The 20,042-nt window shown below is 41.3% G+C and overlaps 1 long non-coding RNA gene across 1 annotated transcript; it reads left to right on the top strand.

The window, feature by feature from the left end:
• The first annotated feature begins 1,375 nt into the window (after positions 1 to 1,375).
• LOC126527520 (uncharacterized) lies at positions 1,376 to 19,555 on the top strand. The gene is made up of 4 exons (XR_007598790.3): positions 1,376 to 1,493; positions 4,646 to 4,684; positions 14,691 to 14,885; positions 19,441 to 19,555. It is a non-coding gene; the product is annotated as an uncharacterized lncRNA (long non-coding RNA).
• The last annotated feature ends 487 nt before the right edge of the window (positions 19,556 to 20,042 follow it).

The following is a 20,042-nucleotide window of genomic DNA, read 5'->3' as shown; positions in this document are numbered from 1 at the left end:
GTCCAATTCAACAAACAGTAGCTTAGAGACGATTGGCTACGTCAATGTAAGGTACTCCGAAGCGCTCATTTCAAAGTGTTAGAGAAAACCTGACCAATCTAAGCAGGGTGTTGCTTCGCTTAACTAAGGAATGGGCAAGCGACAAGGGATATCAGTATGCATGACATCATAGCGGAAAGCTGTGTGTCCGTACAGCAGTCGGGGAGCAAGCGCATCCCGTCTAAGGGTTAAAGCTATGGGCTTCTTGATAGGGTAACAATGGTCAAAATTGTCGTTGTGTGCTGTCGACGATGACAGCGTTCAGTGTCCGTATAATTAAATGGCGGAACAGCAGAATGGGTTAGGCAGACCAGATTTGTAGAGCTTCGTTGCTGACGCAGCAAAACAGCGCAAAAAACTTTCTGCAAAAAGAGCGCAATAAAGAAGGTGAACACATGACCTGTCGGTCCAACGCTTCCACTGAGGACGCAATGCTCACTGTCTTCTTCGCATTGACAGATGTAAGTGGCGAAGAAATGCGCAGAGAAAAAGAATGAAGAAAAAAGAAAAAGCTGCGCCATCGGTTTGAAGCCACAAACTGCACTAGCAACGATCACTAACGATTTTTCAACACCAAGGATATGTGATGATTTCGGCGTTGACCAAGGGAACCTATTTACGCACATTCCGCTCTAACTTTTCGATCACGTATTTATCTCATATAGCCGCATTATTTCGTTAGAAAAACTGGCCTTCAATTGTTTTGGACCTGTGCTTTATACAAGTTAGCTATGACATTCATATTGTGCCTCGTGTTTTGCAGCATACAATCTAGGACCAGCAATGACGGCAAGATATGCTTTGTAATCCACAGTTCTGCAAGTATTCTGATCACCTAATGGTAATGCGAAGTTTCAAGGTATGTAGCTCTGCGGAAGAAGGTTTACATTGGTTCTCCGCTGTGTGATTTAAAACATCAAGTAGAAGTGTTGGACGCACCAGGAAAAAAAAATGAATCGATCCGTCGGATGTGCCTTTACTAAATGTGCGCTCGTACGTCAGACGCACTGTTTAGAAAAGGGGCACGCCAACGGTCAAAGAGTGCCCTTTGCGTGTTTGGCTCGGTAATATAATTGACAATATTGAGAACTCTTTCTTGAAAGTCAGTATCATTACTTCAACGCATTAGCTGAAGCGTCTAGAATAATTTAATAAGAATTATAACAGGCCTACTAAATTTCAGGAATACCGGTTCTCATGACCTTCTTTTTTCTCGTGTCCTGCCTTTCAGTATGTTTGCTGCGAGTGAAACGTAAAAAAATGTTTTGTGTATCACTGCTCGATTATATATAAAGACCCCCCCCCCCCCAACACACACATCCCAGTCTAGATTTCCTGTCAGGTTTGGTGCTTCACAATTATGCACAAATCAAAGCTGTTTGCAATTATTACTTTCACGCTCACCGTACTGCCAGTCGTGATTGGCGCTACGTGGACAAATAAGACAGATGATCGTAAGTCTCTTTTTATTTGCATACTTTTGTTTATTATATTAGTGCACGAGCTCATGAAATCTTTTTTGGTGTTTTATTCTACTCATTGAGAGAAGAAAGCCAATAAATTTGGCTTTATTTTGGCAATAATTAAGCCAATAGAAAGAAACGCCAATGACGTTGGCGGATATTTATGTGCATCAGACTACCGTGTTTATATTGTGTACACTTTCCAAAAACGAATGAAATTAGGTAACCACAATATTGCTTTCCTTGCGTGGAATTTTATCTGCACTCTTTCTTTCGTAAAATTATTTTGGCAACAGAGGTTACTTTCGTAGATATGCTTACCCTTTGGGAAGCTTTACAAAATTCTGAGTATTTCCTTGTAAAGCTCCATGCCGCGGTTGCCGTCGGGTGGATTCACCCTATAAAACAGACAGAGCACAAGGCCTTTCAACTGAACAGTGTACGTGGTGAATAGCTGGTAGCTCACACTCATTAATGAAATGATAAATTAGTACAAATGAAAGTGGATGAAAAACAACTTGCTGCAGGTGGGTAATGATACCACATCTTCGCATTAGGCGTGTGATGCTTGAGTAAGACAGGGCATTGTTCGCCACCTGCGGCAAGTTGTTTTTTCGTCCACGTTCACGTTCACTAATTTATCATTTCTTTTCAATTAGGTAAGTACAAGTAATTTCCGTTGGTGTCCTTGTTTGTTGGCCTCTTATGCTATGATTACTAAATGTCGGGTCTCTTGGCTAACTCCCTTTTTTCTCGTTCATTACATAACAAAGTTCTCCAATCCGGCAACATTCATGCCTTCAGGTAGCATGTGTGGGTTTATGGACCAGTTGCCTTCACCCCCCCCCCCCCCCCCGAAAAAAAAAAAATATCACGTACTGGTAACACCTGCGGCAAAAAGGGATCCGCCCCCAAGGTTTGTGAGCGGTGGCGCTGTTCTAACACTCCAAGCGTTAGGTCTACAGGTAACACATACATACTCCAGAGAGTGGATCGTAGAAGGCGACGCGATAACTCAATTGGTAGAGCATCGCACGCATAATGCGAAGACGTAGGATCGTTCCTCACCTGCGGCAAGTTGTTTTTTTAATCCACTTTCATTTCCACTAATTTATCGTTTGTTTAGTTCAATACGTATGTACAAGTAATTTCCCTTCGTTGTCCTTGGTATCTTTGTTTGTTGACCGCTTATGCTATGAAGAGATCTTTTGTGGTTTATGCGACTTGTTTTACGGTAGATCACCTCCACTACGGTGACTCAACTGCGCTGAAACTGCGAGTATTTTTCTTCCATACTCTGTTGACATATGTCTGCATGTGTTTTATAAAGGCATTGTCGCTGCTTTTCTGCTTGTATAGAAACTGTGATTTGAGTAAAAACAGTGCTTCATTTACCGATGTTCCTGTGCAACTGACCTTAAGATAGCCCTTCGACCATCCTAATGGTTAGGTAATATGCGCGACGGCGCCCAGTATGAGAAATCACTTAAAGAAAGAAAGCATTCTGGAATAGATCCACGTATCCAACTGAGGATACACTGAATGTAGGAGCACCTCCGTTCCTCCAGGTAATGCTACATCCCCACTTGTCCTTTCCCTTGTACAATGTCATCTTTTCGTAAGCAACTCGCACGCCCCTGGACAATAAGGTTATCATACCGCTAAGAATAACAATAGAAAACTAACGGCTTATCATGTGTAAGATGTACGGAATGTAACCCGTGGTCTCCCAGGTGTATATAATGTCTGCTAATGAAGGAAACCCGATTGAGAACCGTTTAGAATGAGGAAGCGTGGTATGATGAAAAAAATTGAAAGTGTAGAACGAAATCATCCGATCTATGACACAGGTAATTCGAGATCTGCGGGAGAGCCTTTGTTCAGCAATAGTTAAAGTAGGCTTATAATGTTGTTGGATGTCGCTGCTAATATGCGTTTTTGTGCGTACAGACACTGTTATGTACTATAATAATGTAAAGGTAGCGAAAAGCGACAAAGACATGGAAGTTGATAGACAGCACAAGCACACATGCACGGATATGCTTCATATTTTTGCAGAGTTTGACACACAGGTGAAAAGTATTTGTTGCATTATTTTTTTCGAATTCGCGAAACATGTGTTTCCACTATGACGGCAACCACAGACTATATTTAACGCGGGAAACGCAAATGATTGAGCAGAACATGAAGCCTATATCTTGTCTGCCAACTCATTTAACTCAGTTCGTGTTGTTCTCGCTTCTATGAGCGTAAAACTCTAGACAAGTGGCGCAAAGATTGTCCATACACGCCTCAGAATGCTACCAAATAGTGTAATAACGTCATACGGTAGCACTGTTTCTATGAAGCAGGTGAATTTAACCTTATCCTAGACATCGCTTCGCCAGGTAAGCAACGGTGAAAAAGCTCCCATGTCGTCTGCCCTCCTTTAAATTTCAATAGTTAAATTATATTGTGAGTTAGAGCAGAAAGTAGTTAGGACATTATATTGTGTTCTGCGAACCCACATGCACATGCTCTTCATTAGGAGGCCATATACAAACACTTCAGGTTTGTTTAAGGAACCACTGCCATCGGCAAAAATCATGTAAACATCATGCAAGAAAGCCCTTTTTGGATGTCACCCCATATCATTAATAAAGTAGGTTTATTTATTAGATGTAATGTGAAGAAAAGTGGGATACTAAAACTATGCACCTGGTTACGTGAAAGGGTTTGAACTGATGGATTTTGTTCGCTAGGTACAGATAGGAAATGTAAACTTAGTAGAAAGACTGCTACATAAAAATGACATTCAAGCGTATTGAAAGTTATCTTGAAGAAAAACATTCTTGAAACCAATTGTTTATTAGAAAGGTTGCTGTCTGCAAGAACTGAGATAGACGTTCAAGTAAATGGTTATTTTGAAGAAAAGAATATTTGTAAGTAATTGTGGACAAAAACGTTAATCAACTCCTTCAGTCGCCCATAAGGCAATAGAATGCACTTGCATGGAAACATAGATGTGTGTCACCATTATTTAGAAGTGCCCGACAAAAAAAGAATCATGAGTTACGTCTTTCATCTATTAAAAGGAAAGAAAAGTGTAGTCTGAATAGCAATACAATATAATTGTAATTTCCTAATTATTTGTTTCATTTCAGCGTGTGACAGAAGAAACCATACATGTTGGTACCCAGATAGTAAGTTAAAATTATATTTACTATTGGTGGCTATAAAAATATATTTTCACGTGACCCAATGAATCCCAAGCACATCTCTGCATTCACTCTGATCTGAATCTCAGGCACTGCTCATTGCTTTAAAGTTATCAATTTCGAGAGCCTGCCATATACCAGTGAAACTCTTCAGACTTTTTGCATCAACGCAGAACTTTTGGCTTTTTGATTCATGCTCACGATATCCTTGCTTTTCTAACATCATATTGCCTTATTTGTGGAACATGATAACTCCAAAGGAAATGCCCAAATTCAAGGCTGCGTTTATGGCTTTTTGACATTTTGGAGTAAAACACGTTGTGGGGCTAGTTGGTGCATGGCTTTCAATAGGTGAAGCGCCAATAGTGATGGCACACTATTGGTGCTTCACCTATTGAAAGCTATGACCTTTTGGAAACAAAAATAGTAAAAATACTAATATTCATAATAACTCTAGTGAGTTCATTCACATCACCATGTGTACCTCAAGATGTTAGAGAACAGCACATAAAGCAATTAAATAATGTGTGATTTGTTCGCCACATGCTTGCTGCAATGACTGCTTTATGAATTGTAGAATATAAACAACCATACTCTGCGCATTGTCAAGCAGAAAATGTTTAGCATAAAAAATAAATGAATAGAAAATTAACGTTGTACTGCCAGATCAATGCTTGAAGCGAAACCAATGTTGTCGTATTTTATAAAATAATGTCGCTTTTGCTGGAACGTTTTGGGTCTAGATCTATGTGATCTCCCTTTGCGAGTTAGGATGTCAATCTTTCTAGAGTCCTTAAGGCAGAGGTAGTCATACTTGCGGAAATTGCGAGACTGAATTCTATTAGAAAGAACATTATGTCTGCTCTAGACCTGCTAAAGAGCGCGGAAATGCTCATTCATTTTTAGGTTCTATTTCAATAGTAACACTTCTGTACTCGTAGATATCCACTATCCGAAGAGCAAGAAAGTTTTACACTAGTGCTGATTTAAGGAACAAGTTAGTTGATAAGGCTCTCTGGGCACTGAGAAATGTGCTTTTGCAGTACAGTACATTTAGGGTTCTTTTTTGGGGAACCTTAAATATCAAAGCCTAAGTGAAATTTTCAGGAAAGTATGACATGGCAATAACCGCATATGTGCCAGTAGAAGTGTGCGGTTCCAGAATGTAAGCCTAAAGACACGGGATAACATTCAGAATAGCGCATCTAGATGAATATGGCTTTATAAAGTTCTTTTCAGTTGCATTTAGGCCTTAAAATTAATCAAAATTTCACAATGCAGGAATGTAAATAAGCCTTTTATCGTATAGAAAGCTTGCACTGACGTTATCGTAGACGCCATGTCTTTGACCCAGCAGCACGATGAGTGGTGTTTTTGACGTCATGTGCAAGAGATCCATATTTATGACTAGAATAATAAATGCCATAATAATTATGGCATATAATATTAATGCCATAATTTTCTTTGCTTCAAATTTGGACTATTTGTATTCGTCCTTTTCTGTAGCACTAGTGTGATAAAATACCGCATTTTTTAAATGCTTCAATATTTTTCAATATAGAATGTTTCTTTTTTCAACATGCCTTAAATGTTTTGTAGGGGTACGCAAGTTAGTGGAGTAATTTAAACATACATAAATAGATGACTGATGATGAAAAGAGCAGATTGGGTGAGGGAACAAACTCGAGTTAACGACATCTTAGTTGAAATCAAGAAAACGAAATGGGCATGGGCAGGACATGTAATGAGGAGGGAAGATAACCGATGGTCATTAAGGGTTACGGACTGGATTCCAAGGGAAGGGAAGCGTAGCAGGGGGCGGCAGAAAGTTAGGTGGGCGGATGAGATTAAGAAGTTTGCAGGGACAGCATGGCCACAATTAGTACATGACCGGGGTTGTTGGAGAAGTATGGGAGAGGCCTTTGCCCTGCAGTGGGCGTAACCAGGCTGATGATGATGATGATGAAATGGATGGCAAAGGCTAAAATGCTAACTTGTGGAACACCATCATTGCAATCAGAAGATGCGAGAGATAGCAATCTACGCCTAAATTTTGACTTTGGTATAATCAATACTAATGTATCACCGGCGCACAATTTCTGCTGTAACAGGAGGCACTCACTCCTTTAATAATTTCTGATATTGTTTCTTCACTGCTTTCATTCATACATTCATACACAAACAAACATATCTAATGTAATTTACCTACGTCGAGCTTTTACATACTATTCACTAAGGCCTTTATTTAACCACTTAAATCATATAAATATTAGGCTTATAATGCAATGATAAATGCAGACAGATTAGCTCCACAGGATACCGTTAAAATTAAGAACACCACCAAAAAGCAACATAATTGAACACAACACGAAGATAGACTTCCAGGTAATGGCAAATTTACATTTCATTAAATATGCACTTACGAATTAAATACTCCTCGCGCCACGATACCAAATACACGTGAACGCTGTGCTGTAGATGAATGGGAGCACTTCTGGTAACAACGCGAACGTGATGAGGGACGCCTGCAGCAGGAAGCACGCGGGAATTTGCCAAAACGAACGTTTCCGTGCCTCTGCTCGCTCCGAAAGTGTGCGAACCACACGATCTTCAACACTGGGAACTCGAGAAGGGAGCAGGCAACGAAGCCTGGACTTTCCTGTTTACCTGCTCGCCTTTTCTGACGCGCTCACCTTCTCTCCCTCGAGTAAAACAAGTTGGCGGGCTAGTTGGTTAGAATTCAGGGTAGAATGTGTAAGCGTGAACTAGGACGTAAAAAGTGTGTTTCTCTGTGTCTGCTTTTTTCTACACCCTTGTTCAGTCGCGCTTATAGATTCCATCATAAGCTCTGCCTCGTACCCACACCAGAACGTACCACCTAAAACAGCCAGAGCGAACACTGCGCATGCGCCGTCGCACATGGAGGAACGTGGTGATTAGCCTAGTGTGCTTCGAGTGTATAATTACTACCGAATTATTACAAAGGCTTACTATACTTTAAAAAAAGGGGTCTGAATTTAAGAACGAAACAACATGCGCACGTTGTACCTACGTCTCACGAAGAAGCAGCCTAGGAGAAGGTTTTGAACTTTGTCTGTATCCTAGGATACTATTCAATGTACAAAGGAGAAGCTTAGTACCATGAATTATGTCCTTTTCTCGTAATTGTTGTTCAACTTGTTGAATGAATTTTGCACGTACTCAAGAGGGGAATGGGCCCGCGTTTCAGGTGTGTGTTGTTGCTGTTGTGCGAGAATAATTTTTTATCAAGGTCTGCAGGCACAAAAATAACTCTCACGCACTAATTGGCATTTCTTTCTGTTTCATGCAGCTATCGAGCCACCTTCCTCATGTCTCTTGTTAAGTACTACCTTTAAACACGAAACTTGAGCATAGCAGTAGTCTGAATGATCAGCCCCAGGGCAATATGGTGGTCGCGTTTTTTTATCTTTTTATTTTGCCAATCTTGGTAAACCATCTTTGGTTATAGCGGTGACTTCCAGCTGACGTCGGCTGTACTCGTTGCACATAAGCTTTCCTGTGTCGTCACGTTCAGCTCCATTGTTGATTATCAGTGCTGCTGATGAACATCTCTAAATATCTTTTGGGGGCCTATAAAAAATGGGCTCGGATAAAATATTTACCCAAGTATGGCTTCGCATACTTCCACGTCGGCTAGGCCGGCCATTAAAAAGAGTTCCTAGCAGTTCAAAGTTCGTGCTGCATTTTTATTCATTTATTTAATTTATGCATTGGATACTGCAAACACGTGGGCCAAGCAGCAAGGGATACAATTGGTACATGCAAAGGCAATGAGCTATACAATAAAGCATATTACAGTATTGAAAAGCAGAAAACTATTGTTTCAAAATCAGGATCTGGATTCAATTATAGAACTTCGCGCTGGGGCCCTATAACGTAAAACTATTTCAATATGATTATATTCCAATCTTCTCATGTCAAATTTGCGTAACCGCCAACGCAAGCATCGGGCGTTGACCTGCAGGGTTGTCTCAACAGACCAATCAAACGCCATCCTCGTTCATAAGAGATCGCCTTTGTTTGCTTGAAAAACGAATAACATTGCCTACATTGAGCAGCTTGTCTTATCTAATTGGTTGACAAGAAGCGAGGAGCTCGCTCAAGTGGAGAGGGATTCAATGGGGCCGAGCCACTGCACTGAAAATTGATAACCGGATGAAGAGATTGGTGCCGGCGTCTGTGATTAGTCCGCTTTACCTTAGTTACAGTGGCTGGTGGACAATCGCGGCAGCATGCAATGGAAGCCTAATAATGCGCTAACACGGATCCTCAGCAAAGAAGAATTGGCAGAACGAGGTCGTAAACGTGCCGAAAGTTCCCTAAAACGTTAAATGGCCACGCAAAAATTTTTGTAATACGCAAATAAACCCATGCTCTCTGGCGTGTGCGAGTAGTCGGTGCCTGAGCGATCGGCCGCAGCCATCTTTTACTCCTTTCGGAACGGTGCACCCTGCGGCTATTCAGAAGAAAATTCAGTTTGGTTCGGTCTAATAATTCATCTTTAACGCGTACAGGTCGCTTTGACGCGTGAGTTTTAGTGGTTTTGTGACGTCGCGTGACAGGCAGGTGAAGTGGAAGCAGCCCGAAACCTTTTTGACCAATAGCCGAGGGTCAATGGCAAAAAGGCGTCGAATCAGAAATAGCTAATAGTTTGTTCGGTCAGATCATGCATAATCTTGTGTACACGTCATATCAGATGGGGAGCTATCGCGGTTTTCATGACGTCGGCTGATAAACAGTTGAAGGGGGGATGGTAGAAAAAAATTTTTGACCAATCGCGGAGGGCTGATTGCATAATTGCAATAGAAAAGTTTGGAACAGCGTTACGTTATAGCGCCCCTGATGTAGTACCGGAGAAAAAGAAATTCCTGTATGTGCTTGTTCGGGCAGAGTATGATGTTAACGCATCTCGCCTATGGTGACTAGTAGCTTAGGCATGCATATTCCAGTTTAAGTCTAATCAGTGACATGTCATGAAGGTTTTTTTTTATTTTGCTGGGGTTTTTTTAAGCTTCTACCTCAGAAGAGGTATATTTCGGAAGGCTGAAGAAAAAAATTCACTAGGGTTGAGGATTGGGCGAGTAGGTCTTGTGTTCTAAAACTGGTGTAGCGCAACATGGAAACAAAGATAGAAGCCGAGGTGCCCAGAAGAATGAACCGTTCTTTCTTCTGGCCTGTTCGGCTTGCTTCTTACTTTAAATTTGTTTTTTCGACTCGCCTTGGTTGCTCAGTGGCTACGGTGTTGGGCAGCTGAGCACGAGGTCGCGGGATTGAATCCTGGCCGCGGCGGCCGCATCTCTATGGGGGTGAAATGGGTGGTATACTTAGATGTAGGTGCACGTTAAAGAACCACAGGTGGTCGAAATTTTCGTAGTCCTCCACTACGGCGTGCCTCATAATCAGAAAGTGGTGTTGGCACGTTAAACCCCATAATTTTTTACTTTTAATTTTGCGCTGTACCTGTTTTAGTATGAAGAAGAAAAGTTACGGTTGTAAATGTTGCCAGATGGAGTGTTGTTTGGGGTGGTTCCTAGATATTAGTACCTACTTACTTCATGAAGAGGTCAGCTATCCACATTATACGCGGAAGTAGAGGGGATTCTTTGTGGTTGATTTGAAGCAATACGCTTTTATCTGCGTTCCGTAGCCCTGTCCAGCGCCTGCATTATACAAAAATACTATTCAAACTTCAACACAATCTAGTTTTGTCATCTAGAGAAGCCGTATTCCTGAAAGCGTATAATCATCGACAAATAAGCGCATCTTTATACCAACTTTACCTGTGTTAACATTTTCGTTATTCTATAAATTATCAAAAAGAAAGCCGAGAACACAGTCCTGCGGAACACCCGATGTGACGGAAGGCAGCTCGATTTTTACGCCTATTTCAACAAACTCTTTGGGTTGGACAATACGCAGGAAGCCAGACAAAAATGTATTCGGTTCCCATATTTCTAAGCTTAGATATTCGTTTATCATGCGCGACCGTATCAAGCGCTTTACAAAAGTTAAGAAAAATTATGGGGATTTGCCCATTCTCATTAACGATTGTGGCGACCAAAATGATTAAGGGCAACATATTGGAAGAAGCTCGAGTATCCCCATTATAATATTCGCTAAGAACTTGTTATAATAGACTGATGTTCTAAACATGTGGCAATGCTGGTTTATAAATACATTCAGTGAACTTAGAGCAGAAGTACGTTAAGAAAATGGGATGGTATCTTTCTGCGAATAGAGGGATTCATTATAAATTTGCAGAATTTGGGCTTTCAGCAGTCGCTTGGTAATTCTGACAGCAATAACGAAAGATGATATAGTACAAAAATAAACTTTGCGCAGGTAACTTTATATCTCGAAGAAACTAGTTAGGGATATTGTAAGCTCTTCCCTGGAACATTTGAGCTTTAAGTTCACCTGCATTGGAAATACATCAATATACAAAATAAAATTTACATCGAGCGGTTTAGACGCTGTGCTTTTATGTGAACATTAACTGTAATCCAAAAATTAAAACACCATAAAGGAATGTATAAGACTGTAAGAAAAATTGTCTTATCTCCATTTCTCCAATTATTGTGATATGGCATACCTTTTTTTTTCGTCTAGGTATTCGAGCGAAATGAGCACATTTCCCCCCTACAATCACGCAATACATAGCAAATCAAACAAACAGTCACACAAATTCTCCCGCTCATGGTGTCGAAGTGTCTTACGCAATAAATAGTACTAGCGTACAAAGCCTCAAAAATGTCGAGTGAATATTTGTAGTAGAGCTCAAGGACAAGCAACAAGAATAAACCTTGCTGTTCTAAACAGTATTAGTGATGCCAAAGTGATACTTTTTATGCACCGCTTACTAAACAAAGTCAAAGGCGCTATTTTTCATCATTTCCTAAGCGCGAGAGATGAACTCATCACTGTGTTCGAAAAGCACTATATCGCCAAAGTACAAAATATTTATTCCACTAAAATAAGCAAGTGCCCCTCGCCCCCCCCCCCAAAAAAAAAACCGTCATACTTACGTTTGGAAATAGCCTACCACCCAGCTCACTTCATGCCTACCGTATGTGAAAGTAAATCTCACTCCACTAATAATGAGCTCGAGACAATGTTTCCAATAGAGATTTGGACACTGATTACCCTTATAAAAGGATAAAGCAACTTGCGCGAACAGCAGGGTCAATGATCGCCTACCGGACAGATGTAATTCAGTTGTATGTGTTCCAGTCTCTTCTTTCGTCCATGTGAGGCCTTGCTCAGTAAGCACAGCTAAGGATTCCCACCACATTGAGTAATCTGGAAGGAGATCTAGCGTAATCACGATGTTCTAGTAGCTGGGAGAAAAAAACATGAGCGATAGCTCTTACAGTGCAAGAAAAAACGGCACTTACGAAGCTAAGAACCTATTTTAATTCTCATTCATCTGCTTCGATATAGCATGGCCCACATGTGTCTGAAATATACCGGGGCACAGCAGTGCCACACTGACTTTTTTCACTTCCTTTGTGGCAGCAGCCAGTGCGGATCAACCTTCTTCAAAGAGTCTGTTGTCCCTGGTTTCCCATCGCCATAGTCTCAATTGAGTACCAACATCTAACTACGTGTCCCACTATGTAGTTAATAGTCCATTATTTCTATTACATTTCTGCCATCAGCCGTCTGCCTTCCCCAAATGGTGAAGCATTTAGTGGCCACTGCTATTTCGCCTGTCTTTTTATACAACGTCACAACTTTATGACCTATGTGTAGAAAATAAACAGAAAATACTAGGCCGAACATTAAAAAAAAAATTCAGTTTAATTTCTAGGCGTGTTTTGCAATTACCACATTGCTATACGAAAAAAAAAAAACGCGACGTAACAAAGGCACAAAAACTAACGCCGCTCGAGTAGGTATTGCCACTAGGTGTCACGAGACAGAGAAAGCAGTCATGACGGGGACGCCAACTCTGAAAGATGCGGGCGCTCAGGAAGATAAAGTGGAAACTGAGGATGCAGGCTTCAGACAATGTGCGACATCTTGTCCAAATATCTGTCTTGCCGACGCTGTGCACATCTTCAAGTGCAATTTAGTGGAAATGGTGATGAAGGAGCGGGGTGAGAAAAATCTTGCTGGAAAACGCGGAACTAACGACAGAACTTAGAAAAGTTACCCTGCCTTTGTCTGGAAGGCCAATTCGTACTGCTGGCGGGCATATCGTAACGCTGTTGGGCGTGTGCGTGGTCAGCGTGCAAATTTGGGAGTCTACTTTTCAGGCCAGCTGCCTTATACTTGGCGATTATTTCTCGGGACAACATACATATATCCGAAAAGTAGCAAAGTGAATGCTTGAAATACGAACGTCGTTCGATGCTAAGTACAAGGAATGGAGAAAAAGAGATGGGCTTACGGTAATGACTTTCCGATTATGTGTTTCAATTCAGGCGGAATGCATAAGTGTTTGAGTACCGTGCTTTGCGTCCACGTAAAAGGAATTATTATAAAATAAAATGGACCCCGAACTACGTCATCTGTCATGTTCTTCAACTTTCCTTAAGGCATTGAAATACCATTATTTGGATAACGTTACTATAAGAGACTCAGTAACCGGAAATCTTCATCACGTTAGTCACATCCTTGCGCTAGTATACCTACCTATTCTCGTGATAACCGAATGCTCTACACTGAAATAAGTGGGGTAAGTTCTCGTCTATCTTTCACGCCATATATTATCGCACTTTGTAATGTCATCGCATACCTTCTGTTACGAGGCGAATCGCTATGCGGTTACCATTTGTGAAAAGTTATTTTTAACTACGTAGTTTAGGCGGCGAGTGTCTTCCAGCAGCAGTAAATCGTTCCTCTTCGTGATCTGCTACAAAGACTTAAACAAAGCACGAACACCAGGCTTTTCTGAATTTCTTTAGAAATGACAGCCCACATAAGTGCCTGTCCTTCGCTCGAGGACTCCAATAGTCACGCTTCAGTGTCAGCCGCATTTATATCTTTTTTACTTGCATTCCACATAGCAGCATCTGTAACCTGACCTTCAAAAGGCAAAATCATAGGGAAACTTGTTAGCACACTCATGGAAACTATTTCTGCACACCCTTGTATTCTGTTTTCATCAGCACAAGAGATTCAACAAAATAAAGTACTTGACCGTAGTTCTTTACACTTGTAAGTCGAACCAAATTCGTACCGCATAAATTTAGATGAGTCTTCAATTTCTGTGCTTGCTGTTACCGTCTTCGATGGGTTACACCCTGTGATTTATTGTATGGTTTCAAGCTAGTGCAGTTACCCGCCGCGGTATAGCACTTTGACTATGGCATTGCGCTGAGAACTTGTGAATGTGGGTGTGATCGCGGGTTTGATTGCAGCCGCGGCGCCTACATTTCCACGCTGACAAAATGCAAACGCTTGTGTACTTAAATACATACTAAACACGAATACTTTCGTAGGCGCTAAAGAATCGAAGGTTGTGAACAACACTCCGGAGCTCCCCACTACAGTGTTCCCCATAATCATATCAGGAATTTAAGGATTTATATTCATACCCCTTATGTATTTCGATACAACTTGAAATTTATTTGGGGAAAGTGGAAGACAGACTAAAGTAATTTTACGATAGGTGTTTACCACCTGTGTTTAAAGTCTTGCTGTGGGGTCCATTTTCAGTGGTCTCATGGAAGACCTAGACTAAAACAAACAGAAAGCAAAGTATATTAATTTTGTGGATCGACGGTACTATTTATTACTAGCTGTGATGAAGATTAGCCATGGCATCGTAATTCAATCTCACTAAAGCGCTTCTTCTGCTACATTTCCGAGCGTGCGAAAAAAATAATGTGCGCTTCTGGCTCACAAGTTTTTTTTTCTTCATATGAACAATAGCGTGGAGATTGAAAGAGCAATGTGGACGATGGTATTCTGACCGGGAGTTTCGGCTGTGTTCTGATTGCAGTGTGCAAAACCTGTCCAAAAGACATTGTGCAGGGTTATATAAGGGCACATATATATTACTTCGACAATAAAAAAAACGACTGCATGCCGGCTGTTGGTACCAGCAACAGCTGCAACAGTTTCGACACTTACAACGAGTGCACGTTCCTCTGCGGGTTGTCTGAAGCAGATTAATATTGAAGAGCAAAGCGCACCGGTGAGTAACTACTTTTGTCACATAGCCTTAGCCTAGGTAAAAACAGGCAGCTTTTACACAAAAAAAATTGGCTTTGTGTGCATGAAGCGTTAATTGCGTGAACATTATTGCCGTAAAAGACAGCCGAAATTGTGGTCGTTACACGAGTACGTCACCTCAATGCCAATGTAGCCAAATATAACCAAGCTCTTGTTGGCCACAACAATAAGAAGGACCTCTATGTGGCCTGAGGATCATTCATGACATATTCCCATTGAAAAGAAACCTAGTGTAGTCGCGCAGTGGTAGGCATAGTGTTACAATTGTCCACAGTGGCGAGGAAGTCTGAAGTGGTGGTCTTGTGGCTCTCCCAATGTAGGTGGGAGGTGCATTTCTGTCGCCGTGGTTAATGGGCGGGGGGGGGGGGTCGGCACTATCTAAAGTTCACGGGAAGCACGTGTTGCTTCACTAACTTTTTTCTCTATAACATGCCGACAGTGTGGAGCCAAACAAAAGGGCGGCGGCCTTCCAGGAGACAATAGAAAAAGTTTTGTGAGCCACCTCTGCATGTTCTATTTGATCTGAGAGAGCAGGGGTCGAAGACGACCGTGGTGGCGATGCTCGAGAAGGCTTTGTCGGACACAGATGCGGGCTCCGTGAGAAGACACTGCCTGTGGAGCTGGTCGATCCTTCAGGAAGGCTGGATGATGTCAATAACCGTGTCAGAACTAGGCTATATTTTTTTTTGTTCTCGGATAGAAGCACACGAAACGCATCTTCGGAAATATCCGTCGGTATACCTTGCCCGCTTTTATTACCGTTGTGCTCATGCGTTTATACAGGTCCACGCTGTCTGCTATGCTTGTATAGTTGGTGAACGTCTCACCGATTAGCTGGGAACGACGTCGTAGGCATTTTTCTTCGCGAAATATGGCACTGCATGTCAGCCAAACTGTTCCGTGAAGCGTCACATGATACCAGCCCGCGTGCGGGGATCAGCTTATGGTTTTCTATACCACGGATGCGCGACAGCCTGTAAGCAAAAGAAATCACTGCTGACCTTCGTGGCATCATCCTATCTAATCTAGGTGCTCTCTCCTTAATTTGATGGCACCGCATCTTAGACGTTAATGTCGCTGGTGCCGCTGAACACGGCCCGACTTCTCTGACGAACGGCACCATCATAATCAAGGACTGGCAAAGTCAGCGTTGCTGTCTGGCTAGCTCCATGAGGCAAGATGGACGGCATAGAACGCCACGCCCTATTCTAGAGTTTACAAAAACGACAGTTTCCCCCACCAAAGTATAAGGCACGCGAATAGCCGGACGCCTCAGCCGGTACATTGTTGTCAGTAAACAGGTTTAGGCTCCAGTCCACTCATAGTAGGACATTAGACCTCTGTAGACCATATATATATATATATATATATATATATATATATATATATATATATATATATATATATATATATATATATATATATGACCTTATAAAGCCAACAGACAATGAAGTTAAAGAAAGCATCGGGAAGATTATCTGTGGTAGAAATTAATGAAGAAAACGGAAATTGAAGTGGACGAAAAGATAACTTGCCGCCGGTAGGAGCCGCAGGCACAACCTCCACATTACGCATTCGCTTCACTACAAATTGTGCTACGGCGACGGCTATCAACCCATTTTCTATTTTAGGTTATTTATGTTCAGTTGATCTAGTCCAGGGAATGTTAACTATTGCCCCTCAGAGCCATGGTGGGCCGATGTGGAGCACGCTTTGTTGCCGGATCCGACCACGTAACACGTAAACTTAGGACAGCAGGCATGTGGCTAAACAACAGTCGTCTGCTGCCTAATGACATCAAGGCTGCCTGATTCGAGACTGTTGCCATGACGCTCTCGTAATGCGGAAGTTGTGGGTTAGACTCCAAACGGCGGCAAATGATCTTTTCGTTAACTTTCATATACGTCTTCTTTATTAGTTTCTACATTACAATTTCAAACACAGCTAATTTCTCTTATGTTTCCCTTGTCTTCTTTATCTGTTGACTTTACATGGTCGCTATTAACGAAAATGAAGCCCCTCTACTTCCCTTCTTCATTCGGTAAATACATGACATAAATACCCGAGATAGTGGATGGCAAGACGTGGCCGCGGTAGCTGAACTGGAAAGAGCATCGCACACATAATGAAAAAACGTGGGTTCGTATACCACTTGCGAACAGTTGTTTTTTTGATCCACTTTAATGTACATTAATTTATCACTCCTTTAATTCAATTACTATGTACAAGTGATTCTCCCTATGTTGTCCTTGGTGTCTGTTTTTTTTTGGCTTCTTAGGATGTGATTATTAAAACTCGTACCTGTAGATAGGTTTCCTTTATTTTCGTTCAAACATATATATATATTAGTGTCCCAGTTAACTTGGACCAAGATTTTGAAAAAAATCTATGTGCTCTTCAGAACAGAAATCACGTGGATGTTGTTAGCATTTATCTAAACCTACAGTACCACTTTTTGCTCGTCTTTTCTTGAGTAATTAGCCGAGATAAATTAATTAACTTTTTAAATATAGATTGAAACGTTCAGGTCTCAACAGGAAATTTGTGGAGGTCCACAATTATTGCCCAACCCAGGCACTTGCAACGACATAGACTTAGCGTGGCCGTTTTTATTCTGGAAAAATGAAATCCCGCGGAGTTTAAAATACCATGTGACAGCGCGCTCTGTGCGCCCGAATGGTGATAGTAGAAAAAAACATCAAGGATCTTTCTGATGTATGAATGACAAAGACAACCCTCAGGCACGAACACAGCATGGTGATAAACATACTGCCCTGTACAAAACCCAGCAAAGCCACGCAACCTTCATTGGAATTAAGATGAACACGATAGAGAGGCTCCTTCTACAAGTAGAGAAGAAATTAGAAGTGCCCTGCAAGGCATGTTCCAGGTAAAAGTGGATGAAGAACCAAAAAATTAATCAAAAATGGATGGAAATGGAAAAGGGAGAAGTTTAAGAATTGAAGAATTATAGGTCCATTAGATTGCTTTCAGTATTGTATAAACTATTCACCAAGATAATGTCCATTAGAATCAGGGCAGCAATTGACCTACGTTTACCAAGAGAAAAGGCTTGCTTCAGGAATAAATATTCCGCAATTAATCACCCCCATGTCATGAATCAGTTAATTGAGAAAACTTCTGCCTACAATCTACGTCTCAATATCGCATTCCTGTATTATAAAAAAGGCAATTATTTCTCTAGAGATACCAGCAGTCATGGATGCACTGCGCAAGCAAGGAGTACAGGGTGCATACGCGTATATCATGCGAAATATCTTCAAAGATCCCGCCGCCACCTTATACTACTCAAGAAAAGTAGAAAATTAGCTACTGAAATTTGAGTCGGAGAAGAAGGCCCAATCTGTGCAATGCTTTTCACTGCACGCTTAGAACAAATACTCAAGAAATGAGACAGGAAAGGTTAGGAGTGAGGATGGACAGCTAATATCTGCAAGAACCTCTGGTTCGCAAATCACTTTAACCTGTTCAGCCACTGTATGGATGAAGTGCAACAAATGATTGAGTGACTTAACCGAAATAACTGTAAGAGTAGGATTGACAGATTAAAATGTTAATTAGCCTAGTAAATTAAGAAGAATTCATTATCGCCGGTCAGGCGCTAGAGTTGGTGCAGGAGTACGTTTATCTAGGCCAATTACTCAAAGGTACATTTATCCTGAGTAGGAAATTTATAGAAGAATAAAAAAAGATGAAAGTAGATACGACTGGCGTTGCCAAATCGTGACTGGACGCTTGCCACTTTCAATGGCACGAAAAGTGTATAATGATTGCATTGCGAGGGTGCTAAGACATAGAGCAGGAGCTTGGAGGTCAACAAAGAGGCTCGAGAAGTTAAGGACTGCGCAAGGAGCAATCGAACTAAAGATGTTGGGTCTAACGTTAATAGAGAATAAGAAAGTGGTGTGCATCTGGAAGCAAAAGGGTTATCCGATAATCTAGTGCATATTAGGAGAAGAAAATGAAGCATGGCAGGCTATGTCCGGCGTTGGCCCGATAACCGGTCGGCTATCAGAGTTTCAGAATGGGTGTCGACGAAAGGGAGCCGAGTTAGAAGGTGGGGTGACAATGCTTCTCACGGCATAAATCTAAGCGTGGTGACGAAATTCGCAAATGTGCAAGCGCAAGTTCGAATCAGCCAGCGCTAAACAGAGCTAATTGAAAAACCCTGGGAGAGCCCCTCCTGCTCTAGTGAACATAATACGACTAGGCTCGTTACGACACTTGTACTATAATAACACCTATACTAGTGTGTTGTGGCAAAGAATACTAGACACATTTGCGCACGCTTGCATGACGTGCACGCTAACACTGTATTTTATATCTAACGTGTAAACAAGTATACTCGATGAAACGAGAGCTAAACGAAATTACGATATGTACATAACAGATTACTAAAAATCTATCTGAGTACCACTGTGGGGTCAGTGAAATTAGATTAACTATGTGCAATTACATTTCGTTACTCTAATGTGCTTATTCAATATTGATTGCAGGTTCCTGTATGAAAATATTCTGGATATCACACCGGAGCTAGCATGTGGAAGTCATTCAAATTGGTTTTGGCTATCCTGTTGAAGATGTTGCTCAATAAAAGATTTTGAATTTAACTTTTGTGTTCCCATTCTATACCCATCATTTTATTTTGTTGAAGTGATGGTATATTGTTGCCACAATTCACAACAGTATTACAGCACGCATGATGCAGGAATTTCCGTTTGCGTCATTCATGTTAACTCTCTCGGCACTGAGTTTCTTCACTAAGGCAGATATCTTTTTTTCTTGGCAAACTCAGTGTGAAAGAGGTCTAAGAAGTTTGGTAAAAGAAGATTCTGTTTTAATTTAGAGATTGTTGCCAATGTTACGAATACGGTGTCAAATGGCTCCACCAGAGCTAAAACGTGGTGAAGCAACGCATGATGTATTTTTTAAAAAAAACGTACACCTTTAGTTCAATGGGTCAGCTTTGTTTTCAATGGTGAATTTTCTACATGCACCTCATTATCCCATGGGGTTTATCACAATTTCAGCTAAATCACAGTCCCGAACGAGTTTGTATGCCGGAAAGGAACAAATATGCCAACAAATATGCCAAATA

Source organism: Dermacentor andersoni, chromosome 10 (genome assembly GCF_023375885.2).
Source record: "Dermacentor andersoni chromosome 10, qqDerAnde1_hic_scaffold, whole genome shotgun sequence".
Classification (NCBI taxonomy): Eukaryota; Metazoa; Arthropoda; class Arachnida; order Ixodida; family Ixodidae; genus Dermacentor; species Dermacentor andersoni.
This window is presented reverse-complemented; position numbering and strand designations above follow the sequence as displayed.